General features: G+C 38.5%; 1 protein-coding gene across 2 annotated transcripts in view; it reads left to right on the top strand.

Moving 5' to 3' along the window:
- The window catches only part of LOC102202217 (leucine-rich repeat and fibronectin type-III domain-containing protein 2), a 132,394-nt gene that overhangs the window by 88,152 nt on the left and 17,933 nt on the right, over nucleotides 1–26,309 (top strand). For both annotated transcript variants that reach the window (XM_005738764.1, XM_005738765.1), the window contains exon 3: nucleotides 9,519–9,606. The gene's annotated coding sequence lies outside the window, so the exon portion shown is untranslated. The remainder of the gene's footprint in view (nucleotides 1–9,518; nucleotides 9,607–26,309) is intronic.

Below are 26,309 nucleotides of genomic sequence, written 5' to 3'. Positions count from 1 at the left end.
TTTTTGATCTGGTTAAAAAAATGTAAAGTCAACATAATATTTAATAGCAATAAGTGAGTAAAAATGGTTTCCAGTGTGTTTCACTGCTGCAACTGATTGTTGCATTTGACATATGGCAGGAAAAACAACATAAAAGTCACGAATGATTCCCAACATATGGGTACCAGCAAGAGTGAAAGGGATCATTTACAGAATTGTAGTGAAACCAGCTGTGACATGGGTTGTGGAGAATAACTTAATTGTTTCTCATACTCTCATAAGGAAGTATCTTTAAAGAAACCTTCATTTTCATTCTTTGTCTAATTTATATGTCATCACTCAATGTACGCAATATATTGTTTCACTCTTTCTTTATGTTTTGTGGCCTGTTTGCAACAGTTCAGTTGAGCTCTTTTTAATGCAGGCTGTTTTGGCTCCTATCTGTTCAAGGCCCCAATGAGCCCATTCTGTTTTGATTAGTCAGCTTCCAAAAACTGATTTCTGCTGATTCCAGAGACCATTAAAAATATTGTGCATAAATAGTAGATCCAGACCACCTAGGTGCGTTTCATGTGTCATGAACAAGTATCTCTCTATAGTTATTTTATCACAGTCTGATTTTGTTTTTCGGTCTAATTATATTTTAGACAGCTTTTGCAATACAAGTAAATGCACCGTTACTACCCCATTAAAAAAATGAAAACTACCAAAGCTGAACCTCAATCTAGACCGCATCAACTGCAAAGTGAGGTATTTATTCATTAAAATAGCTTTCAAAAACTGGCCCATCTACCACAGTAGGGAATGCATGTTCACTACAAACAGTCACATAATTTTAAATTCCCATCTGTTGTTATTGCAGTAAAACGGATTTCACAGAACTGATTTGAATCCTGGCAGGTTTGGTTATGCACAAAAACCAGGTTGTTATTAAAAGAAAGGACATACTGTAAGTGGAGTATCTGCACAAGCCTGCACACTGATTTTTAGTTGTTTCAAGTGAAGCTCCTGTGATTGTCAAGAAATCTGTCCAAAGTTGTCCAAACTCATAGATTCTGAATTTTCTATTGCTCTACTCTGGTCCACATTATCACAAAACAACCATCGGAAGAAGTTATAGACAAGCAACAGATCTAAAATTTTCTTTCCATTTTTGTAAAATATACAAAGGGTTGTACTCTTCAAACATGCACATCTAAAGTCTTTGACACTAGAAGTCAGGCTATCAGGAGCCAAACAGACTCCTAAATTGACCACATGCTCAGAGTGGCAATTATAGATGTTTTAATTTGCCAATTTAGCAGCAGGCAGGCTCTCAAAATGTGTTTTCCCTCCCCAGTGCTTCATTGAAAGCTATAAAATAAAAACACTGAAAGTTGCTTAAAATAAATCAGCACCTTTCCAACTAATGTAATGGAGCAAATATGCATGCAAATCTGGGCTGGGTAGATTAATTAGAAACATACTAGGAAAAGATTACAATCAAAAATACAATCAAATGGCTGATTTCTCTCTTTAATGAATAGTCAAGAAGGAATGTTTGTGTTGCTTAGTGAAAATAATATAGCAATCATGGCCTTATTAACTCACTGGCAAATCCATTCATCCATCCATGATGGGGGTAGGGGGTGTGGGGTGGAGTGGGGTTACTGGAAACTATCCTGTTGTTTAGACTGTGGGAGGAAGTTGGAGTACCTGGAAAGAACCCAAGCAAATGTAGGAAGAACATGCAAACTTCACACATCAGAACTGTGAGACAACAGAAGTAGATTCATAAAGTAAAACAAAACAGTCCTAAATCAACCAAAATCTTCATATTTTAGATTCCACAAAGAATCCACAGTGCACGTCAATGTTAGACTTGCTGTTTGATGGTCAGCATTTTAAAAAGAATGTGCTTCATGTGTCCTCTCCAAGCATTTTTTTTCAGTCAAGAGTTTATTAGCAAAAAGTGTGATTAAACTGTCTGTGCTCATTAAAGTTGCTTACAATGTCACGAGTATATGTATCTACAGTAGATATGTGTATCTTGCCCAAACACAGGAAAAAAATGAAGGTCAAAAAGACAAATGTTTTAAATTAATAAATATTCTTAGTGTCAGGGAGACAAAGGGTGGAGGCGGTGGTCCTCATTTCTATTCAAGATGGGTGTGCAGAGGAAACTTGGCCAGTTTAAAGTTGAAACCTTGAAGCGTTACCTAATGATCTGAGTCACCTTCACTCCATTTAAATAAACTATATCAATACATATTGAAAAGGGAAGATTGTGTTAGCCTGTTTAAGTTGCTTTGCTGGCTCTTTTCATCTTCTTTTCAAGCTCTTTTGGTTAACGATCCTGGCACCTGCCAATATAAATTAGGACTGCTTTTCACATTTTGAAGCTGTGGATCTGTATTGAGATACCTTTCAGGAGGGAATAAATCCTGTGAGCCATTATAGGCAAAAGAACAAAGTATTTAGCTGAATTGAGGATGTTTTTGGGAGCACTGTTGTCCTGACAGTAGTTGTTGTCATGCCAAAATGACTGAATCAATTTGTGGCATAAGGCCACTTTTGCCCCAGGGATGTTTCTTTTTTCCTTTTTTTTTCAATTTTACACTTCATTTCATTTTTACATTAAACATTAGATATTACTGTCTGCTCAGTGTCTGAATGGCACCAAAGTAACATTACCTGGGGGTAGAAAGATGCACTATACTCATGACAGCCACCAGCCAATATCACAGAGGGATGCATTTTAAACTTAACCTGGCTCGCTGCTGGACAACACATCCACCAACCTCCAAGGAAAAAAACAAAAAACAAAACTCCAGATGGCCAATCTGACTGTGTCATCCAAACTGGAGTAAACATGCTCATACTTCTCCATGCCTAGACGTCAGGGATGACATAGTTTGAAGTTATAAGCAGGCCAAAGAACTTCTTAGCCCACTTTTAGAGTTATTACAGTAAAATAATGAAAGTTGCAGAAGAAACATTTAAATAATAAGCTCACATTATGGGTTAAATACATGTTGATACCCAACCAACCATGGCTTTATCAACCAACCGTCCCTGGCAAAAAGTAAAAGAAATAAAAATATAACTATAATGGATGGAGTAGACTTTTAAAGAAGTGTAATACTTTTATTCATTTGTTGAGTTGGTTGAAATGTGGTGACTCTGAAGGCCAGGGCCAAGTTACAAACTGTTCTCAATTTATGAAGTGGGGTATGGAAACATACACACCTATCACCCACAAAGTGCCATTATAGTAAACTCCAGTACGTATCTGTTGCTTTATAGACAATTGTATGTTGTAATAATAATAGTAATCGTGATAATAATAATATAGGGTTGACACAAAATCATAAGACACACTTTATTCACCTAATGACGCACCAGTGTATGTATGGATGCCATTTGGAAATCACTTCACTGTAGATTTTGCAGTCGTGCTTGGACAGAAAGTCCCTAAAAATAACCGATTACAGAAAAATTGTCAGCTCTATGACAAGTTAAATCAATGAGAGGCTTTAAGATTGCAGTGGAATAGATTAAGTCACCATTATGATCAATTAATGACAGTGGAACAAAAATTACTCCCTTCTGGTTTTGTTCTGTCTGCATTCGTATCATATACAGAATGAAGTAAAGTCTTTGAATGAAATCAATAGGTAGGCACCCAAGAAATGATCAAATCATCAGTTCATAGTATTTGGAATTTGTATGGAAATTTGTTAGAACTGGTGTATGAGTTATGACCAAAATGTATTTTTTGAGATGCCGGTGACCTTTGACCTTCCCACTCTTGAGTGAATTACGGAGGCCAAATTGTAAATAATTTAAAATATTTTTTTGCAGTGTATTTATTTTTATGAATATGATACTGTCGGGCAATCCGAAAACATAATTATTTAGGTCATGGCTGCTGCTATTGTGTAGGTATACACATTTCAAGGTCTTGCTTGAAGGATTCAACACAAGATCCTTGTATGTGTGCTCAAAAGCAGACAAATACCACTCAGTACACATCCCTCACCTGCCTTGCAATTTTCTTCTGTCTGTTATCTCCAGTGCTTTCAGTGTAATGACGAGTGTGTGTTTTCTGAAGCTTTGAAGCTCTTTAAACTGCACTGGCTGGATGAGTGGTCACAGATATGGAGGGGAAACCACATGCACTGCATAATGACAGTGTGTGTGTTTCGATAAACCCTTTTCTCACGGGCACTAGAACCACCCTGGCAGAAAATGTGATTACACTTCTCAGTGGGAGGTGCAGTGTAGCATGTTGTTGCGGGGGGTTTACCTGGCTTGTCATTGAGACCCATGTTTGTCTCTTACCTCAAACCCACTAACAACTTTGTGACGCGTGTAAGTCCGAGGCAGATTGCGGAGGAAGAATTTATGTGTGATTTTTTTTTTCCTCTGTTGTTTTTTCTTTTTTTTTAAGTTGAACGTGAGTCAGTTAATAATGACTGAATGATGCGTAATGTGGATGACAGGATGACAGCATGTGTTGTAGCCTCACTGGTGTAAACTGACTATTAAGTTAAAGTGAACTGAAATATGAGTGAATGAAGAAACCAACATGCTGTGGTCACAAAGTGGGCTTTTAGTTTGAGCCAGAATGGTAAAAGCCTGCCAGCTCCCAACAGCTCTCGTGACTGAAACACACTTTCCTGAAAAAGAGAAAATGAATAACTCACTTACAGTGTGCCAGAGTAGACATAGTAGATGTATGATAGCTGATATTTAAAGTCTTTCTTTTCTTTTCTTTTTTTTAATGCTTTACATTAATGGTTGAAGATATCCTTTTAGCAAGCCCAACATCTGAAAGCCCATAGCTTTGCCTTTGATGTTTAGGGATAATGCTGGTGTTTCTCTTGTCAACGAATGTTATGAAAAGACCAATAATGCCTTAGTTCCTCTCTTGATATTTTACCAGTGGCTTTTAGTTCCTACTGAAAAACATATCTTTCAAAATGAACCACAAATATACAGTTTCCTCATGTGAAATGGTCAAGTACAGAGCACAAGACACTGTTCTGCAATTAAAATAAGTGGAAGTCTTAGCTTGAAGCACATACTGAAAAAATGGGGTGGGAATGTAAAAATATCCATTTAACTGCCATTGCAATTACTTGGAAAGAATCCCAGTGAGAAGCTGAACGTTAAAAACAAATCCAGAGCTAACCAATGCCTGCTAGAGGAATAAAACTGAAAGCTACTTGCAAGTATTTTGGTCATGTCCCCAAGGTGATGATGTTGTGAGCTGAAATCTTGTTTTCATAATGCTTTTTAATATAAATAATATTTGGGGGAGGGTGGAAGAGTGGTGCAGTTTTCACTCCTGTTGTCTCACAGCAAAAGCGCTTCTAGTTTGACTTGTTGGCTGGGTCAGGCCTTTCTCTGTGGAGTTTGCTTGTTCTACATGTGCCTGTGTGGACTCTCTCAAGGTCTTTTGGCTTATAGGTAACATACATTTCACAAGGGAATAAACAAGCAAACTTTGTCCGTTTTACTTGTAGTCTTGTAGTACTATTTCATTTTGTCTTATTTCTTAATATGTACTTGGTTGCTCTAATAGTAAAATGATAGAGTAATTGTAGGAGGTAACAGGTAAGAGATACAGCTGATAAATCTGGAATTACAGTAAGTCTAAAAGTATGTTTCTCCGTCCCTATTTTGAATAATATATTTCTTAGCCACTGGCCTTGATAATAACATGAATAAACCCTTCAAATGAATCATAAAACATCTTAATTTGGATATACTTGGTAAAACTTTCCACTGTACATTCTGTCATTTTTGTCAGGCACTGGTTTGGGACACCGTGTGTTTCCAGGTTTCAAGCATGAATGCCAATCAGTGAGCCACGTCTGGAGTTTGAAGCGAACAGAACATTTCATTAAAATCTTCATCAGTCTCTGTTTTGTTCTCATGTTATTTTCTTCCAGACGGCAATCTGTTCTGCCAGACCTCAACTCCTCAAAGTGAAATTTCAAAGAAGGCAAATGAAATGGAATTTATTCATTTTACTTGATGCCATACTGAGATTAAGCACCCAGATTCAATAGTTTGTCTTTCAAATAATGCTACAAAAATCAACAGCCCTATTTAAGTGAATATATGGATTCCAAGATTGACCTTCTTTCTTTTTTTAGAACTAGTTATCTTTGCTAGGAACTTGAAAATGCATTATATTACTGACAATTCGTTTTTTCAGTGAGCAGAGTTTTGCTATAATATCCACAATATCCAGGTATTTTCATTAAAGACTTGTGATCCCTTTTTCTTATTACCAACTATTAAACAGGAAATAATGCTTCATAGCAAAATCCGATCCATAAAATTCAAACAAAGAACCAGTGAAAAACTTTACACGATAACACATTTGTCTTCAGAAGACATTGGTCTCTAGTGGGTGTTGCAATTATGACAGGGATAAAGGAGGAAGCGGAGTGATATTTTTAGTAACAATTTCTAACCAGCTTCAGCATTGCTGATTGTCTAGATCACAGCCTTCCTCCTCAGTCTGTATTTTCAGGTTCGAGAGATGATGGTGAAAAGTCATATCTTCTCAAGATCACAGTTTATTTCCTGTTTGGACCTTCATGTTTTGCACTTTTTTCCACTTAGATTCATTCATTTCATTTTTATTTGCTGGTGAAGTTTAGTCACAAAAATCTCAGTTGGGTTTAGTCCAAATAAGGATCTTTTACTAAAATATGCCCCTAATGTTGCTATAAGCTACATACGTCACTGAAATCATGCCAAATTGCATAGAGTGTGAGAACATCCTGCACATATCTGTGACATGGCAGCGGCTTAGAAACTACGACATAGTCCTGGGACTAAGAACAAGCTGGTTTTATAGAAACTACAAAGTTTAGACTGTAGGTCAAGGTGGATTTGCCCTGATGATGATACACCTGTTGGTCAGGATTGTTTTGTTCTTGTGCCAAAACCTAATTAAACTTTTCCCATTGCACAGTCACATAATAATATCACTACATATTATGTCCACAATGCCTGAAGATTCTTCAAATAGCAGTGAAATGGTTTCTCTGAGCACCTATGACATCAAGCTGTTTTCTTCATTGCCTGCTGGTTCACTAGATTTGATTTCAGCTGCTTAAACAGAATGTCCCCTCACTACCACTTCATTAAGCTGCTGATTTTACATTCATATTAAGTTCATATTTGTAAATGAACTATTTAAAGATCAATTTGATGGTGACTGAAACACGGAAAGAGGAGCAAACAGATTTCAAATGCATTATACATTTTATTAATAGGCTTGTTGTGTTGTTATAATGAAACTCTGCTCTCCTGGCATCTTTGAAAGTCTCAATTCCCTCAGTCATTTTCCAAGCCTGAATGGGCATCACAGCAGGTTATTTGCTCTAAGCAGTGTCTTTAAATGCAGACAGTTAATGACAGCAGGTCAATAATGTGTTATTTGCATTCCCTGGCTGCTGTGCCTTAAAGGCTAATAATGACATTATAACCGGGGAAATCTCAAATGATCAGCATCAACCCACCACACACCTTCTCAGATCATTTCACCTTAAATATTCCAGGAAGTCAGATCAATTCTCTTTGGTAAGTATGTGGTGCATGCTGTGTTTGGTAACACTGAGACTGACAGGTCAAGTCCAACTGGGGACCAGCTAAAAGCTGAGGTTGTTCTTTTTGTAGGATTCCTTGGTCTTGTGACAACTGTTGATGAGCAAAATCTAGCCTGGATGGAAAATATAGCTAGTAGTTCTCTTGGACACCTTCAATTCACCAGCCTGTCATTGTGAGATGATGAGGAAAGGGGATGCAGGAGAAAAATGAACCTGAATGAAACAAGGTGTGTTATGAGACATTGAAGACAGGCAAGAAGAGAACAGTAGATAAAAAGGGGTTTCAGTGAAAGGGAGCATTGACTAGCTATGAAAAGATGGCTACCCGTCCCTGACCCTGGATCTGCCGGAGGTTTGTTCCTGTTAAACGGGGATTTTTCTTTCTCATGGTCTCCAAGTGCTCGCTCATGTGCTTGGTCATGTGATTGTCTGGGTTTTCTCAGTATTATTGTATAGTCTTTACCTTACAATATAAAGAACCTTGAGGTGATTGTTCCCGTGATTCGGTTCCAGAAAAATACAAAATTGAAACTAGAGAATTTGGATCGTTTGGCTTTTGTGTAGTTAGGCAAGATTCAGTAAGAATCTGGTATGAGGCGCTAACCCACACCAGCCCCATTAGGGTCTATTCCCTCCTGTCAGCAGTCTTTCCAGGCTGTCATCTGGTCTTTCCCTGATTGTCAGCTGCCCTTTTGCAGCGGTCACTGGATCACTCCAGAGTTCTGATTCAGTAAGAAGGACTAGATGTTACAGTCCCTGATAATGCATTGTTTTAGATGGAGAGACTCTTGAGGAAAGGCAGCCCAGAAACTTTGTCGCAGCACGCATCGTTGTGTGCCCTGAGCTAGAATCTAATATTGGGTGTGGCTGGCTAAGCTCTAGTCTGGGAACTGCTACTGGCTGGATTTGACTGAGTTCCGATCTGGAGACTATGGGGGAGTCTGTATGACAATGAACTTCGAACGGGGTGCTGATGCCCTGAGGACTGTGGGGATTCTCCTGCCTCTGGACTTCAATTGTCTGATTTGACTTACTTATTAAAAAGCAAGAGAGAAGTGATACTCCCTAAAGGATAAGTGGAATACCAATATGTTTGTTATCAATGTAGAAAAGAAAGAGTCATTAATTTTCTGAACATCACTTACAGCAAGACTATGTTTTCAAAGCACACTCTTAGAGATTATATTGTTCACTGTAGAGGGCATATAATGCATGTAAGAACAAAAAATTGGTCATGCATGATATATCCTGCATTAAGTCTGTAATGCAGCACATACATGAATCAGTGCCCAAACAGATTCATAGACACGCATTCAAACACACCCACACTCTTACTCCCACAGACGGCAAAGACATAGCACAGCTTCGAGACTGTGTGTTTAGAAAGGCAAACAGCTTGTAGGGACAACTGGTCGCAAAAAATGAAAGAAAAGAGACAAATAATGTGCATTAAGTCATTGCAGAGATTACAATGTCACTCGGGAGCTGCAGCCCTGCACAAACACCCTGCTGTGCTCTATTTCAATAATTTTCCATAAACCAATCTAATCTCCCTCCCTCCTACACTGTGCTTTAAGAAGATTTTATAGGCTTTTGTTTGAGAAGCAGATAATTCCTTATAAATCATAATAGCGCTCACTGAATTGTAAAAGGTTTCTCAGCTTAGTGGCATGATTGGTTCACAGCAAGTATGCATGATAACACCTGTATTGTTTGCGATGGACTTCAGATGGCCTAATTTCAGACCACACAACACAAAGTTATTTTCGCACAGACATATATCTGACATGTACGATATGAAGTGTGATTCGTCACTGCATGTGTTCTTCCTAATTAAAATAGTCCTTAGCAGAAGTATATTGCAATTGAACTTTGGTGACCTTTTCATTTTTGGCTTCTTATATACTTCTCTTTTATTTTGTCCAGGCTAATTCTTCACCTTGCACTTTGAGTGTGAATGTGTGGCCTTGAGATATTTCCAAGGGACCATATGGCAAAATACCGCACAATATAGGTAAGATTTGATCTCGTTTTGTCAATTTTTGTGTCGGAGACAGGAATAGTTTTAGTCCTTGACCTTTCTTTTCCCAGCACACATACAAAATGAGGGCTTGGCAGGATATCCACTATTCAAAAGATATTTAATCTAATAAATATTATGGAAATGTAAGAAAGACATGATAGTGCATAGTGTTTCTGTTTATAGTGTATAAATGGCTCTCAATGGCTAAAAAAGAAACTACAGGGTTTAATACCCTGTAGTTTCTTTCAGTGAATTAGCAGCTATGTCAACATATTCGACTGTCTCATTAAGTGTATAGCTCACTGTCATGAAGTGAAACCTCTTTTCTCTCATTTCCATTAAATTCATTCCCACATACAGCTGTTACCCCATACCTAAATGCCCTGAGTAGGAAATCCCAATTTGACTCCTACCAGACTCTTACAGCCATTAGTGAGCATTTCTTTTCTTCAAAGTCTTGAAGTAAAGTGAAACTGTCAAAATATATCCTAAAAATTTCCATAACAGATGTGGAGAACATAAACAAGTCAAACAGTCTAATAACACTGCCCTCCACATATTAGGCCTTGCATATTATTTAGTCATTGCAGGCACAAAGTATTCTAGTTTTCACCTGTCATGTACATAGCCTGTCTTAGCTGCCAAAAAGGTGAATTAAATGGACTTAAAAGTGTTGCGTTCTTGCACAATTAACCACCTACCAAAACGTGTGTGCTATATTTCTGTTTTTACAGAGTAATTTTTAGTATGGTCTGTCGGTGAAAAGGTTTAATAACTACATTAACATCATATTGATGATCTAAAGTGACGCACCACCAATTTTACACACACACACGGGTCATTGCTCGTAATATTACTGCTGCTCACTTTGTGAAAATAGTTGCATAATATCTTCAGTGACTCAGCAGGGAGCTTTTCAAAGTTTGAAAGAGAAAACCCTGATGATTTCTGAATTCAGAGACAAATGCCTACAAAGTAAATGTAAGGTGGGTAAATACATAAGCAGTGAGATGATATTATTTGGATGCACTGTGGGAAATATTCCACCAATTTTGCATGTCAGAGTACATCTACTCAGGATTTGAAAACAATTGAATATCTTCTGAGACCCTGCAGAACTTTGACAAAATTACTCGATAGATAAACAATCCTATTGGCTGAGTGTTCATTAAAGTGTTATACCGAAACATTCACAATAGCAAAGGAGAAACCATTCAGCTTTGCTCCAAATCAGTCTCAAGGTTGCCTGTGTTACATTTTTGTCACACACCTACCTATTCATCTTGATTTTCTTGTCTGAAGTCCCTGTGAAATATGAATACAAAAATGGGCAGTAACTGTCTGTTTCCAGTGAAACTACGACAGTCCCGCTCCTGACAGAACAATGTTGACACAATAGCTATTCGGGGGCTTTAAGCGTTATCACATAATCTTGATCAGCAGATGGAAGTGCCCACTTGTTCAAATTTATATTTGAGTTACAGGGTGATGCACCAAGCACTCAAAGAGTTATCTGGAGTGATTTTTGGATTGACAGACTTGGAATTATCATAGAAACAAGCATTAAGAAAGCCAATGTTAAGGATGCCAATATCATGCCTATACAATTAGTATAGGAAAAAATAAACACCACTTGCTGTTTCCACCACAGACCCTCTATATAGGTTCATGTATTCATGTCCCACCAATTAATAACACTGATTTGCAGTTTTTAGACTGTACCAACTTTAACTTTTCCAGCTAAGGTCCCAAATTGGAAGCAGCGAGACTAAAGTAAAAAAAAAAAAAGTAAAAACTTACAGTAATGCAAACAAAGATGAATTCACACGTGAGCAAATGTTAGATGATTAAGCTACAAGGAGCGCAGGAGGGATAGCAAGTGTCAATCAATCACCACATACCAAGCGTCAAAGCCTTAACTTCCCAGCAATAGTATAACAATATTCAAAATGACCTCCGCCACAAACAGAGAGATGCTAAAATTAGCCAATCAAGATGGTAATGACTTGTTGAAAAAGAGGGTGACTAGCTGTGATTATTCTGAATGGAGTTCATTTGGTGTGAAGGATTTTTTTGGTGTCAATATTTAGTAGCTGTACATTCTGAAACACAATCAAATAAAAATGCTGATTTTACAAATAAATTCTTAAGGAAACTATGCAAAGTTTTCCTGGGTCAGGGGTCAGCAGTTAGCTGACTAACTTATTTGCCTTATTTCTTGTATATATGCTAAAGTTAGTGTTCCAGGTTGCTTTTTATTGCCTAAGTAGGTATCAGTCTACTCAAAAATCACACAAGAATGTTCTCCAAATGTTAAATTCCTGACCAACCTAAAGAGTTACACAACTGACTGAGAAGGATTACTTAGAAGGAGTTGGAACAGGGACGTAACTGAAAATTTGTGCATTTAGCCACTTTAGTGATACACTGACTAAATACTTTTAATATAGCATTTTAGTTTGTATTTGTATATTTGACAGCTCAAATTATTTCTCAGTTTAGGACATATTTGTCCTCTCTTATACTTACTCACAGAGCTTTTTTTTCTTTTTTAATTATAGTCATGCAGCACTTTAACAAGGTGAAAGTGCAAATGTCTTGCACAATGGGATTCTGATGGCTATAAATGTGCTGAAAAAACTGACAGTGTGCATACTATGAACCATTTGTAGCTGTCTGATGAGTCGTTAAATGCAGACACCCATTATTCCACCTATACATCTGAATATAACATTAAACGTATGAAGAGGTTGCAGGTGCAGCAGAGTGTGATGATGATGATTATGGGTGCGATTCTATGATTATAAATGCTTCAAAATGAGGCTTCTGCTGTGAAAGTGATGTCACTGAGCATCAGTCTGGAGCCTCTGTGAAAGCTGTCCTACTTTCTTGATGCACACTTTAAATCCATCATGATATGCAGGAGATTCAATGCGATGCTCTTATGCTTTTGACACTTTATTCTGGTTCACTCAGAAGGAAATGAAGCTCGTGAAAAAAATAGAGATATTTGAAGACATGCAGAATTATTTCCACTTTTTCTATTTTTAGATCATTACTTTCACCATTTGGCCTCAGTCTTAGTAAGCCCTGCAATGAAACAAAGCAATGCTTACATTCAGAGCTGCGGGGGATTTGTTTTCATCCAAAGTACGTCCAGCTTGGAGCATACAGTACTTAAAGAGAATGGGTTTGTGTCTGGTTTTTGTTGGCACTGAGAGAATCAAACTGTTACAAATCATTTGAAGCTGGTACTTTGGCTCTGACATACCTTTTTTATACATCTAACACAGGTTTGGATTGGATGGATTTAACATAGTGTAATGTGATTATCTTAATGCCCATAATATAAAGTAAAGTGCAGTTGTACAAGATGATTCATAGGTGTCTTTTGTGACGTGGAAGATGGTGCGTCACATATTTTCATTAATATCTTTTTTTGGTGAAAAGGAAACTCCTGAGGCTGAGAAGATAAAACACAGATAGATGAGGACATATTTTTAGACCTCACTGAGTGAAAGCTTGCTAAATCATTTTTGACCAACAGTAAGGGGAGCCGACAAGCTCTGACTCAGTAATTGCATTCCTCTTTGGAATGTCTCTGGAAATCCATCATGCATTGTTTCTGTTAGTTCCCCCTTTTCATCCCAGGATTCCAAGAACACTGAAATGTTAATGGAAACTGTTGGCACACATGCTACAGATGTTAACTTTCAAATTACTGGAGCCTTGCTATAGTCAGATAACATCTACATTTTCTCTTGTACTTAATTGCAATCTGCTTCAAATTAATCATCTGATAACTAAGTAAGATGAACAAATGTACAATAAGTATCACAACCTCCAAGCTGTAATTTATAATGAATATTCTATATAAACTTTAAGCCCAGTGGACATGTGCATTGTGAAGGAAAGCAGCCATCACCCAAATCCACATCTACTAATCCCTGTGCAGCACTTCTTAGCACTCTAAGAGTATATCTCCTATCTTTTTGTAGGAGTCTTTGCTTTGCAAGTTTAACGTTTTGGATAACTCACAACAGCGACGAGCAGAAATTGTAGCATCTAAAATGGTAGATGTTTTCCACGTTCTTTGTTGCTAGCTTAGCATACAAGAGGCATAGGGAAATGTGGTTAACCTGGGTTTGTCAACAATCTAATGCTCACTAAAACAGAAAAACAGCCCGCTGAAACACAAAAATCACACAAAAAGAAAAATCTGTCAAATGTATTTGCTATTCTCTAACATGTTAAGATTGGCATGGTCTTATAATGTAAGTTAGCTAAGCTGACTTAAACAACCTCTGTTTTCTATTGTGAATGACAATTTTAAGAAATGCAAATATGTTTGGAAAACAACCTATCAAAGGAGCTTTGATTTGGTGAATCCTCTTGAAAATTAGAGAAAGAGGCCTCTGTTTCTTCCCATGGCTCCCTAGGAAAACCCAACCACTTATTATTTCTGCCTGAAAATATGATATGCCATGACAGAGTAGATTTTGTCACAGTTAGGTTGTCAGGATTGAATCTGTTCACAGCCTAAAATTCAAAACACGTCTGATACAATGTCGTCTGCTGCTACAGTCACAGATGTTACACAGAAGTACTGAATGGATGAAAACAGGTGCTCATCATCATCAGTGTGTAAAATTAAAATCAATTTGATCTTGTAAAATAATGCACTCTATCTACTAAGTGCCATAGCAGTACACCTATTTTACAGGTCTTGGAAATTGTCCATGTTTGGCTCTTTCTACTACCATTCAAAGTACAAATCAAGGCTTCTAGCTTGAAAAAAAACCTCCTCACACATACTTGGTGTGAACACACTCTGAGTGTTTGTGTCTTGCAGCTGAGCGGCCACATGCATCGGCAGGAAGAAAGAGGCAGGTGTGATGACAGGAGGGAGGGCTGGTGGTAGAGGGGGGTTGGGGTGATCAGGAAATGGTGTAGGGAAATCTAATTTATTTTTCATACGCTGCTGAGATGGAATGTCATATATCATGCTATGCAGCAATTTTGTGCCCGTCCCAGGCTCACAAAAGATGAAAGAAAAGTGATCAAAGATACCGAGGGAGAAGTCAGCTGCTGGAGTTGCTATGGGATCCACTTCCAGTGAGAACAACATAAACTGTGTTGAATTACTCATCCAGTCGCTATTGGTTTTTAGTGTGGCACAATTCACTTCAAACATCAATGTTAGAAACTTCAACAATCTAACATCCTTTGGGTGAAGCATACACATTTTCTTAGATACGCAATGCTTTTACATTTTTATTGCATAATCAGAGATAAAAAGATTGAATGAAAATTGGACTAATCTACAGACAGAATGAACTAGATGTGTTAAAGAAACATCTGCACTGCCTTTTGATTGAAACTTAAAAAAAAGAAAAAGAATAGCTTGCTAGGTTTTATTTAGACCACAGACTGTATATAAATAAGCCCATGTTTAATGGTCATCAGATTTGCATTGCAAACACAGCCTGAATATACACTTGCTGGCAACTTCTATTGTATTGAAATCTGAAGACTGTGGAGTGCATTTGAGTAAAGTCAACTCATGGTCTTTCTCAACAAGCTCATTTGAAATGATTTGAGCTTTGAGCTTCGCCACATGTCAAGAAAATATTCCCACACCATTACACCACCACCAGCAGCCTTTGAGACAAGACAGGACTGATCCATGTTCGTTATGTCAAACTACGGGTTTGAATTTTGTTGCAAAAATCAAGACTCAACAGACTAGGCAATGTTTCCAGTCGTCTGTTGTCCAATTTTGTTGAGCCTGAGTAACTTGTAGCCTGCGTTTCTTATAACTGACAAGAGTGTCCAGATATAAGAAAGAGTGGCCTTCCACTGGTGGAGCCCATCTGCTTCAGGGTTTTATATGCTGTGAGGTTAAAGATGCTCATCTGCATACCCTGGTAGTAATAAGTATATCTGAGTCTCTGTTGCTTTCCCATCAACTTGAAAGAGTCTGACCATTCACCTCTGACCTCTGGGATCAACAAGGCATTTTATTTCCAGAGAACTGCTTCTCACTGGATATTTTTGCTATTACAGCCAATTCTCTGTAAACCCCAGAGATGGTTCTGTGGGAAAGTAGATTGTAGATCAGCACTTTCTGAGTTGCTTAGACCAGCTTGTCTGGCAGTAACAACCATGCCATGTTCAAAGTCGCTCAAATCACCTTTCTTTCCCATTCTGATTCTGCTCAGTTTGAACTTCAGCAGGTCGTCTTGACCATGTCTACATAACTAAATGCACTGAGTTGCTTCCATAAGATTGCCTAATTAAATATTTATGTTAACAAGCAGCTGACAGTAACAGTAACAAGTGTACCTAATGAAGTGGAAAGTGAGTGTGGATAAGTGTATGGCAAATCTGGTCTTCTCCTTGTTTGATCCTAAGTAAATACTTTCCTTATGAGGTGACAGTCTGTTTCACACGTTCAGTTTTGTAAGTAATAAACCCCACTGGAAAAAAAAAAAGTTCACCATTTGAAAGTCCCTTGGGTTCCCACATCATGTCTGATTTCAAAATACCCAGGTGATGATAGCCAAAACATTCAGCTCAAAGCTATCAGGTGAAATTTCACTAACCATGTGGTGCATCTTTATTCTGTGGTTTAGATACAGACTCTTCTTTATGTGTGAAGATCACTTGATTTTTAAGCTAAGACATGGAGTGAGTGAGTTTAAAACAAACCAAATGAAACCCTTTCCCATAAACTGAGAAAATGTAATGGCAGTAAGTGATTAAAATGGACAAGGAAAAACATTTTCCTCATTTCAGCCACACACATTGTTTCTATCACAAACCACTTTCAATTATTCTGCAAAGCTGCTGCATTTTTTAGTTTAATTATTAAACCATTGATGCTTCTGAGAGCTTTCAAATCTCCAAACATACCAAGGAATTGGCTGTGAATGTTGGCTTCTATGGCTTTTATGGCTCCTTTACTGTGTATCCTTTATGTGCTTTTTTTTGTTGTTGTCGTTGTTGTTGGCCTTGGGTTTTTTTGTTGGGTTTTTTTGCCAGTTTGTTCTGCTATAAAACCATTCTGCAAAATAATAATTTTCTATACAGATCTAACCCTATTTTCCCCCAACTTCCAGGAGACCACAATTGTGGCTCAAATGCGATACTGACCACTCTTTATGAAGTTGAATGACCCATCATCGATATTAACATAGTAAAAAAACACAATACAACCACCCATGCCACTCCTTTTCAATTACTTTGGTTTATTTCTACTTGCAGCTCCTTATTGATTGGCTGCAGCATTCCTCTTTCTAACCTTTTTCTTTTTTTTTCTGCTTTGAGAATTTTCTCCACCTTACTACACTCCAGAGATCAACCAATTACAGTATCTATATCAGGCTTAGAAGCTCTTTCTACTTCACTGGCGCCATGGAAAATGTTCTGATCTGCCCCATGTTCCACGTTATGATTTCCAAAGGAGATATCAAGATACATGTAGAGTATAGAGCATACAGCATCTTCACTGCAAGAAATGTCCTTTTAGCAGGCCATTTGTTCTCTCATGCCTAGTTCTTTTCTTCCCCCCGCTGATGTAGTTTGCTAGTGGGTGTGTTATTATCTTCAAACGAACAACTGATATGCATTTTGAACAAGTGTAATGTTACCCCACTGCCAGATACGGTACATCAGTCTAGTTTTCAATAGCACTAGATTAATTGATTGACTGATGCTTTTTTTTTTTTTTTTTTGCCCAACACAACATTATTGCAGATCTAATTATCAAGGAACAACACTCAGCAAACCCACACAGCTCTTGTCTTTTGCTTTATGAAGATGAATAGAAACTAAATTAGTGAGGACTGTGGGTGGGTGTAACACTTGTTTTATCCCTATTCATTCTTTTCATTACTACATTCTGTCGCCTTCGACATTGCCCACGTCTGGTGCAACAAAATAAAAGTCTTTGAGTCTGTGTCAGAGCAACATGAATTTAATGAGCTCAAAGGTTTGCATTACTGATGGGGTTTTTTCTTTAAAGTGGACCTAATAAGCTTTTACATATTTTCTGCAAAATACACAATGGTTGCTGCTCCTATTAAGCATGGAAAGACTTTATCCAAATATTGACATCAATGTATGCCATTATAGGGGAAAATGTCAGGCTTCAGACTGTTTTAAATGCTTGATTTCATACATGTTTTTTCCCTCCTTGAATCTGTTTGATGTTGTCAGAGGGAGTATCCCTAACGTGGCGATTTGAGCACAGAAACTACATCCACCTGGTGTTCAAATCTTCTTTTTTGTGGCATGCAACCAGGTGAAAACTGGCTTTAAAGTGAAATTAGAGGGGAGCTTAAAAAAAAAGCTTGTTTTAGGCAGTGGGTGAGCTGAAGGGCTTCACCAAGACCAAATATAAAACAAATAAAAACTATTTGTGTATCATGCAAAGTAACTTTTGTAAAGTCCAAAAATAAAATGTGAACTTGTCTCCTTTAAGATCTGTTGATTTCAAAATATCATCTTTATATTGAGATTCAGATTACTGATGACTGTTTTGGTATTTCACCTTTGGTAATTAAAAAAGAAGTGTGAGATCAGACTACAGGCACAGATCTCATTTGTCACCCTTAAATGTTTCGTTTTTCACAAGTCAGTTCAATGTTTAGGCTCGAGGATCTTTGTGAAATTTGGATAAATAATTAAGTGGCATCAGTGCTGTCTTAGAGATATCACATTTTAATTGAAAGCATGCATAACAAACCAGAACCAATGACTTTTTAAGACAAGTGTTTACAAGAAATACACCACAGAGTTGTATCATGGGAAATGTAAGTCCCAGTGTTCTTGGAGTTTAACACAGTCTCATTAAAGAGAAATTGTCTTTTCTTTTAAAGTGTTTTGGTTTTTGCTTCTTAAAATTCAGAAGCAGAAAAAAGTTGATGGAAAATAAAGTTTCCAAGTAGAATTTTTATGAAATGTCATCCACATTGTGGCTGACTGGTGTAGTTGTTATTGTCGTTATGAAGACATCAGCAAGTGCAGCTTCAAGTGACGCCTTTGAAAATCCAGAGCACAAAACGCGTTCTTGTGTTTAACGACGGATGTAGTTATCATCACTGAAAGGAAGTCATTAAAACCAGAAAAATGTAATGCAGATTGACCTGACTGTTCTTCATTTTAATCCTGGAAAACCCATCAATGCATTTGAAATGACCCTTTTACACAATTATTGTCATATGCCTCTAAATTGGAGTTTGCAGCAGTGCTTCATAATACAGGCGGGTAGTTTGTAAATATTTTAGAACCAAGTTTCTGTATATTATAACTATTTCAAGCTGGAACTTGATCTAAACCAGGGGTAGGCAACTCCAGGCCTCGAGTGCCGGTGTCCTGCAGGTTTTAGATGTTTCCTTGATCAAACACAGCTGATTCAAATGGCTAAATTACCTCCTCAACATGTCTTGAAGTTCTCCAGGGGTCTGGTAATGAACTAATCATTTGATTCAGGTGTGTTGACCCAGGGTGATATCTAAAACCTGCAGGACACTGGTACTCGAGGCCTGGCGTTGCCTACCCCTGATCTAAACGTATTATTTATGTAGTTAAAAATTCAAAATCTTCAAACATTTCCAACATGATTTTCTCATCCTTTATGGGGCAATCATGGCTCAAGAGTTGGGAGTTCGCCTTGTAATCGGAAGGTTGCCGGTTCGAGCCCCGGCTTGGACAGTCTCGGTCGTTGTGTCCTTGGGCAAGACACTTCACCCGTTGCCTACTGGTGGTGGTCAGAGGGCCCGGTGGCGCCAGTGTCCGGCAGCCTCGCCTCTGTCAGTGCGCCCCAGGGTGGCTGTGGCTACGATGTAGCTTGCCATCACCAGTGTGTGAATGTGTGTGTGAATGGGTGGATGACTGGATATGTAAAGCGCTTTGGGGTCCTTAGGGACTAGTAAAGCGCTATATAAATATACAGGCCATTTACAATGTAGCTTGCCATCACCAGTGTGTGAATGGGTGGATGACTGAATGTAGTGTAAAGCGCTTTGGGGTCCTTAGGGACTAGTAAAGCGCTATATAAATACAGGCCATTTTACCATTTTAGTCGCAGCAGGGGTCACGAAGCTCAGTCAAGGTGAAGTTACAAACCCAGTTTTAGTTTAATACAGCAGGTCTTCTTACTTGATCAAAGCAGATGAATATTATTATTGCAGCATTCAACTGGAACAACAACAAGAATATTTCTTTATCGCTTGATGTAATTACTTATTACCACGGGATTACTTTGTGTTTTATTGATGTGATTTCGTGTGATAATTAATGAGATTCAGTCCACAAATGAAACCCTCTGCAGCGGCACCCATCAGCTAAAGAAATTTGAATCAAACTAGGCCATCTCTGTTTCTCAAACCTGTTGCACACATTGAAGAGTTTCTGAAAAAGAGAAGAATTAATCAGCGCTAAGTTTTTGATCCCACTCCCCTATTCAGTGTGACAGAGCTCAGCTAATGCTGCTAAAATTTGCACAAGCGGGCATGTGCTTTTGTCAGATGTGTTTTTCTCACTTTGGAGAGGAAGAAAAGTTGTTTTGCTGTTTAACACAGAGTCAAAAGGCAGAAGATCAATCCTGATAAGAAAGAGCATCTTTTTTGTGATACTGTATCATTTTTTTTCCTCTATAAATCATTTGCAGTTTCAACTTTCTTCTTTTTCCTGGTGCTGTCCCTCACCTGTCTCCCCTCTGTGATTAGCTTTCAATTTCAGTACAACATCAAGTGTAGGGCTTTTGTGGACAAGTATGTAGACAGAAATATGGTAGTCCAACATGTTTCATTGCTTCTCATTGCATCATAGCTTCTGCATTATTTTTATGCTTTGGAAATGTTTTTGAGAGGAAAGCATGAGTCCAAGGTCTTCTTTTATCCCCCTGAACATGTTCTCACAAGTGCGTGGGAAAAAATGAGCACTTTTTCAAAAAGTGTCTGATTGAAATGACAGACAGAATAAAAAAAGGAACTAACTGGTGACAAATCCTCTTTAGTATATGAGGCCAGATGTCTCTTATGGTGCTGGAAAATATATTGTACAGTTATCAGAGTCTATGAGATTCAAATGCAGTGAGGACAAGAAATAAACCAACACAGAAAATCGAATCTAATTTAAATCTGAAAAGATGAAGAGAAGAAACACCACGAACACTTAACTACAAACATAATTCACAGGTGACATGTCCTCAGCATAGATTTTAAAAGTTAGTAAGATTTGTTCTCTTTAAAGTGAAGAAAGAATTGTTCCAGATCATTAATATTGTTAAAATATTTAAAGGACTCTTTTAAAAAGAGAACAATAAGGTACAAAAGAGCTAGAGTTTAGAATCAAACTGCTTTACGTGGTGCAGGAGTATAGGATTTTTGAAGTACTGTGCATCAATGACATCCTTCTGAGGGTACCTTGTCAAAAGAAGCAGTGAGCATCCAGCAAGGATCGATAAATGGATTTCAGGAGGCCTCCAGACTGAGTTTGACAGTACACACACTGCTCTTTCTGACACTTGCTTTGAATGTTGTATTTCAATCAATATACTTTACTGAATGGGCATCTATGGTCAGCACAATCATCCCCACAGCTTATCGAGCCACAGTGTGCATTATGTGCTCTGCAGCTGTAGTCGTAAAACCCAATTTTCATACTGATACTAATGCTACATGTGATTTATCATTAGTCAGACCTTAAAGGATTATACCATTTGAACCATGGTGGTAATGCAATCGTAAAAAAAAGTTCATGAGCCTGTTTGTTGTTAAGATAAATTAGTAGAACCTAGGCCAGATTTTATTTTGAAATGGTTAGTTTTAGACATCTGTTTTCTGAACTGTGATGCAGCACAGGAAGAAGAGAATGTAGTGTGGACAGAGCTGAATTAGAAATTTAACTCTAACAGATGACGCCAACAGAACAAAACAAACAAACAAAAAATAAATAAATAACAGAGTTGTGCCTTTGCTGCCTCCAGTATCACAAGTTGATTATATACTGGTGACACCACAAAGCCCACAGAGTTCAGAGGTGGGAAGACTCTGAAAAGTATTTATCGTCAAGCCCACTATAATTTTCCTGTTACTGTTTATTTATTTATTTGGATGTATATGATGCGCAAGCCTTCACTGATGGAAGATGACAAAAAGAGGCATCAGCATCTGTGACAGGGACGTTCACTATATCACTATACAGAATATGCAGCAAAGTGCATCTCACATCAAAGGGACGATTCTCCAAATTGCTGCCAGCTTTAATCATACATCACTTTGATTTCTTTCATTATCTTTTATTATTGCTGATACTAATTAAAATGGACTCTTATCAGACTTTGAAAGGAAATCACATATTGAATAAGAAACAAGAAACAAAAGTTAATCCTTTTATTGTAGCAGGAATATTGGCTTTCTGAATTTCATGCAGATTATTTTGATTTGATGGGAATCTATTCTAGCAGCTCATCTTCAAACACATTTGAAACATCCTTCATTCTCCCTACAATGGAAGATTCACATCAGACATGTTCCTGTTTGACAAAAAGCTGGCTGACAGCTGGCTGATTACTTTTGTGCCCTTCATATTCTCCCCCCGTTGTGTACCTCTGTCCCAGGCATATTTCTCTTCAATGAGTTCTACCTGTCAGCCATTTTGCAAACATGTAGACTCATTGTATATGAGGGACCCTATTTCAAGCCTCTTGTCTCTCATTCAGCAAGCTTAAGCTCTTTAACACATGCAGTATGAATTATATAACAATTCCCCATATGGACAGTCTTCTGAATAGCCACATATTTTCCTGGCATGAGTGTTTGCGAGCCACAAATGGAGACTAATCACCTCATATCATATCTGTCAACAGACTGATTAGCTTTCTCTCAGTCTGAGGATAGGCTTGGGTTAAATTTATATTTGTTTACAGTTCTTGGTATTTGTTTTATCCTTCTTGCAGTGACAGATGGGTGGAGTTTAGCACTTTAGAGTTTTCCGTGTTGGGTAAAGTTTGGATTCCAGATGGCAGCATTAATTCCTCTTGCAAACACTTTCCCTCTGACTGTCTAGACATTTCATGTGCTTACATTGTTTGAGCAGGTCAGCCAAAATAAGTAAAGCTTCCACTTCCCTTACTGTGAGGTCAGTAGGTCAGATAAGGTATCCCTATGAGATCTAAGCCAATGTCAGTGATGACCCCAATTTGAACCCTGCACTCAATCCTTAGGGTAAGGACTAGGGATGGAGGCAGCATTGACGATAACTTGGACTTCAGAGATCGAACAATGGAAAATAAAAACTTCCAACTGATGTTGAATAACAAATACATGGGCCACTGAGACTGGCAAGTGCTACATTATTTGTCAGTTGGCCAATAGTAGTTAATAAGGTCAATATACTTCATATCAGTGTATGACTGGAATATCTGAGTTAATTTCTGATCATTTCAGACTTTACAGCTGCTGGAAGATTTTGTATGATTTGATCTTATTAGAAAAAAATACTTTAAGAGTTGTGGCATGGTAATCTTAATACACTGATTTAAAAGGAGATCACTCTGTAGTGCATTTTGTTATTTTTGTCATGTTTCAGACTTGTTTTAAAAATGAATTATCTTATCAGTCTACATGATTTTGTTAAATACAAATCCTAATGGTCCTCGAGATTAACAGGCAAAGTACAGACTGGAATTTGTTGCAGGGCCAACAAATATCTATGGGAAAGAATTCATGCTCACCTTCACGTCTGTGGCTACCAGCTAACCGAACCACACACATGTCTTTGAGAGGAAGCTAAAGTAAGATAAGATAAGATAACCTTTATTAGTCCCACGTGTGGGAAATTTGTTGGGTTAAGGCTGCTGACCTTTGCCAGTGCCATCTTACCCTTCCGACCATACATACATTACAACATCACATGGGGAAGACAGGTCAGAGAGGTATAACAATGGAAAATGCACAACATGAGGAAAGACGAGGAGAAAAAATAATTCCCCCCAGACTGAGCTCCAACAGGGAGATCATCCCAAAGGGTTGGCTCCTGCACAGTCATCTGTAAGGTTTACAGAAAGTGGCGTGGAAATGAGAAAATATTCAGTACCTCTTTTATGCAAGAGGTCAGAGAACATTGACCAGACTGCTTCAATCTAATAGAATCAAAACAGTCATTACAACCAAGGTAGCAGATAAGCTACCACTACAAAAACTATGCCGGTAGCAATCTGCAATCTACAGTCCAGATTCACACACCAAAACTAATGAATATGGGGAACTGAGACTTGAAGCATTTTCTAAATTATGTACATCATGTATTATCCTAAATAACCATATGATTGCCACTCTTACGATGCCTTTAAGTAGTCAGAGGGCCCGGTGGCGCCAGTGTCCGGCAGCCTCGCCTCTGTCAGTGCGCCTGTGGCTACAATGTAGCTTGCCATCACCAGTGTGTGAATGTGTGTGTGACTGGGTGAATGACTGGATATGTAAAGCGCTTTGGGGTCCTTAGGGACTAGGAAAGCGCTATATAAATACAGGCCATTTACCATACAGGCCATTTACTTTGTACTTTGCTAAGTAGCACCTTAGCTTGTCATGGACAATTTCCCTTTTTTTTGTTATATAAGCTATTCATCATTAATCAGGTTCAACCAGTTCTATTCTTTGACATTTGACAGTGTTGCTTTAACCATTTAAAACATCCACATTAAGCTGCCTCCCTCTGTCTTTCACCTGGCATGCTCGAATTATGCATCTATACAAGGCTCAGTGCTTTCCATGACAGCTTCTTGTATGTTCCTGTCTTTCTCTGTCTTCCTCTTAAACTTAAATGTTCTGCTCTCATACTCTGCTAGCTCTCTGCCGTTTGGTTGGAGGATGACTGGTGCCAGTAATCAGCTTTTTCTGGTGGCTTGAAAAAGAAGTTAAGGCACTGAACAGCTGCCAGCCATCGTGTGCATGAGTGTGTGTCTGTTTGTGTGTGCATCTGAATGTCACCATAGATGGTAGTCTTTAAGCAGAGCACATGAGAAAGTGAAATAAAATTGAATTTTGAGGCTGTCAACCAGCACACTTTGAGCAGCCTGTCAAAATCTAATCACAGATGGCTTGATCAAACAGTGTGTCTCACTCTGGTAAAAGGTTTTCTGCCTTCCACATGTAAAATTAAGAAAATCTTCCACCCACAGAAAAAGACAGCCTGTAGGCTTTTGCATACAATGTGAGCTTGAGTGGCTTTGCCGCTGGTGTTGTGCTATACATTGGAGCTGTAACAAGGGTGATGGATGGAGGCTGTTACTCACAAGTGATTTGCATCATCTTTACTGTTGCCACAAAGCTTACGTGGGAACCATCATAAAACACATTTTTTTCTCTCTTTTCATGGTAACAGAGCATATCTACAGTTGTTTCTCTCCTTTCTTTGGTCTTTAGCCTATCGGGCACAGCAGGGGGAAAAGGCGATTGGTCTCCATAAGTTTTTTTTGCCCGGACTCCCTCTGCTCCAGTTGACCCTCCTTCGCATCGTGATCCACTTTTCCTTCTGAATGTTCCTAGGCTATACATCTCTTTCTTCCTTTTCCACCCTCCTCTCTACTGTATCTCACTCTCCCCCTCATTCTCACTCCCCACTGCAATGGCTCCATGTTGTGGTGCACCTTCAGGCTGTGTGTGGGATGATGTTGTGGGTTGGCATCTGGCAGCCTCTGATAAGAGAGCGAGTGAGCTGGTTCTATTCCTTCTGAGATTCTTTTGAATTTTTTTTTTCTTTTTGGGGGGGGTTTGACGGAGTGTCCAGGGAGACCACTGGCCAGGATTTTTTTTTCACAATGTCTGAAGGACAGTGCCAAGAATATACTATACAACAGAAGTGGAACACCCTAGTCTCACAGAAAAACATGAAATGATCATGACCCTATATATTCCATGGCTGAGCCATGTTATGTGGAATTATATGCTTTCCCATAGAAAACAACAAGCCTTTACACATAATTTTAATTGTCAGTGTAATATGGTGTCGTCATCACCAGCTTTCAGAAATTGTGAACTGCAAACCCAACCAGCTACTTTAATTTAGGCCCCAACGTCTGGACTGGGTACAGTAGGAACACACACACAAAACTTAATTTTTGGGCAGTTTCTCCCTTTCTTCTCTGCATTCTTCTCTCCTCTAGGGGAGGTTTCATTGGGGAGCACCGGTTGATAGCCATATTCAGATCTTTTTTCAGATGTGTTCAAGGCTGGTCTCTGGCTGGGCCACTCAAGGGCCATTGTCCTATTGGAAGATGAACCTTTTCTCCAGTCTGAGGTTCAGAAAACCCAGGAGCAGGTCATCATCAAGGATGTCTCTATACATGGCTGCATTCACCTTTCCGTCACTAGTCTCCCAGTTCCTGCTGCCAAAAAAATCCCCACAGCATGATGCTGCCACCACCATACTTCGGTATAGGGAAGATATTGGTCAGGTGATAAGTGGTGCCTAGTTTCCTCTAAACATGACGCTTGGCATTCAGCCCAAAGAGTTCAGTCTTTGTTTCATCTGCCCAGAGAATTTTGTTTCTCAAGTTCTGAGGGCCCTTCAAGTGCCTTTGGAAAACTTTAGTCAGGCTGTCACTCTACAAGGCCTGATTCGTGAAGTGCTGCAGGCCTTCTGAAAAAAAAAAACACACAAAAGGACAGCCTGCAGTGTTGCTC

This window comes from Pundamilia nyererei, unplaced genomic scaffold, assembly GCF_000239375.1.
Source record: "Pundamilia nyererei isolate P.nyererei 1_Seehausen unplaced genomic scaffold, PunNye1.0 scaffold00086, whole genome shotgun sequence".
NCBI lineage: Eukaryota > Metazoa > Chordata > Actinopteri > Cichliformes > Cichlidae > Pundamilia > Pundamilia nyererei.
Note: the sequence above shows the minus strand (reverse complement) of the source record. Positions and strands in the feature narration are given on the sequence as shown.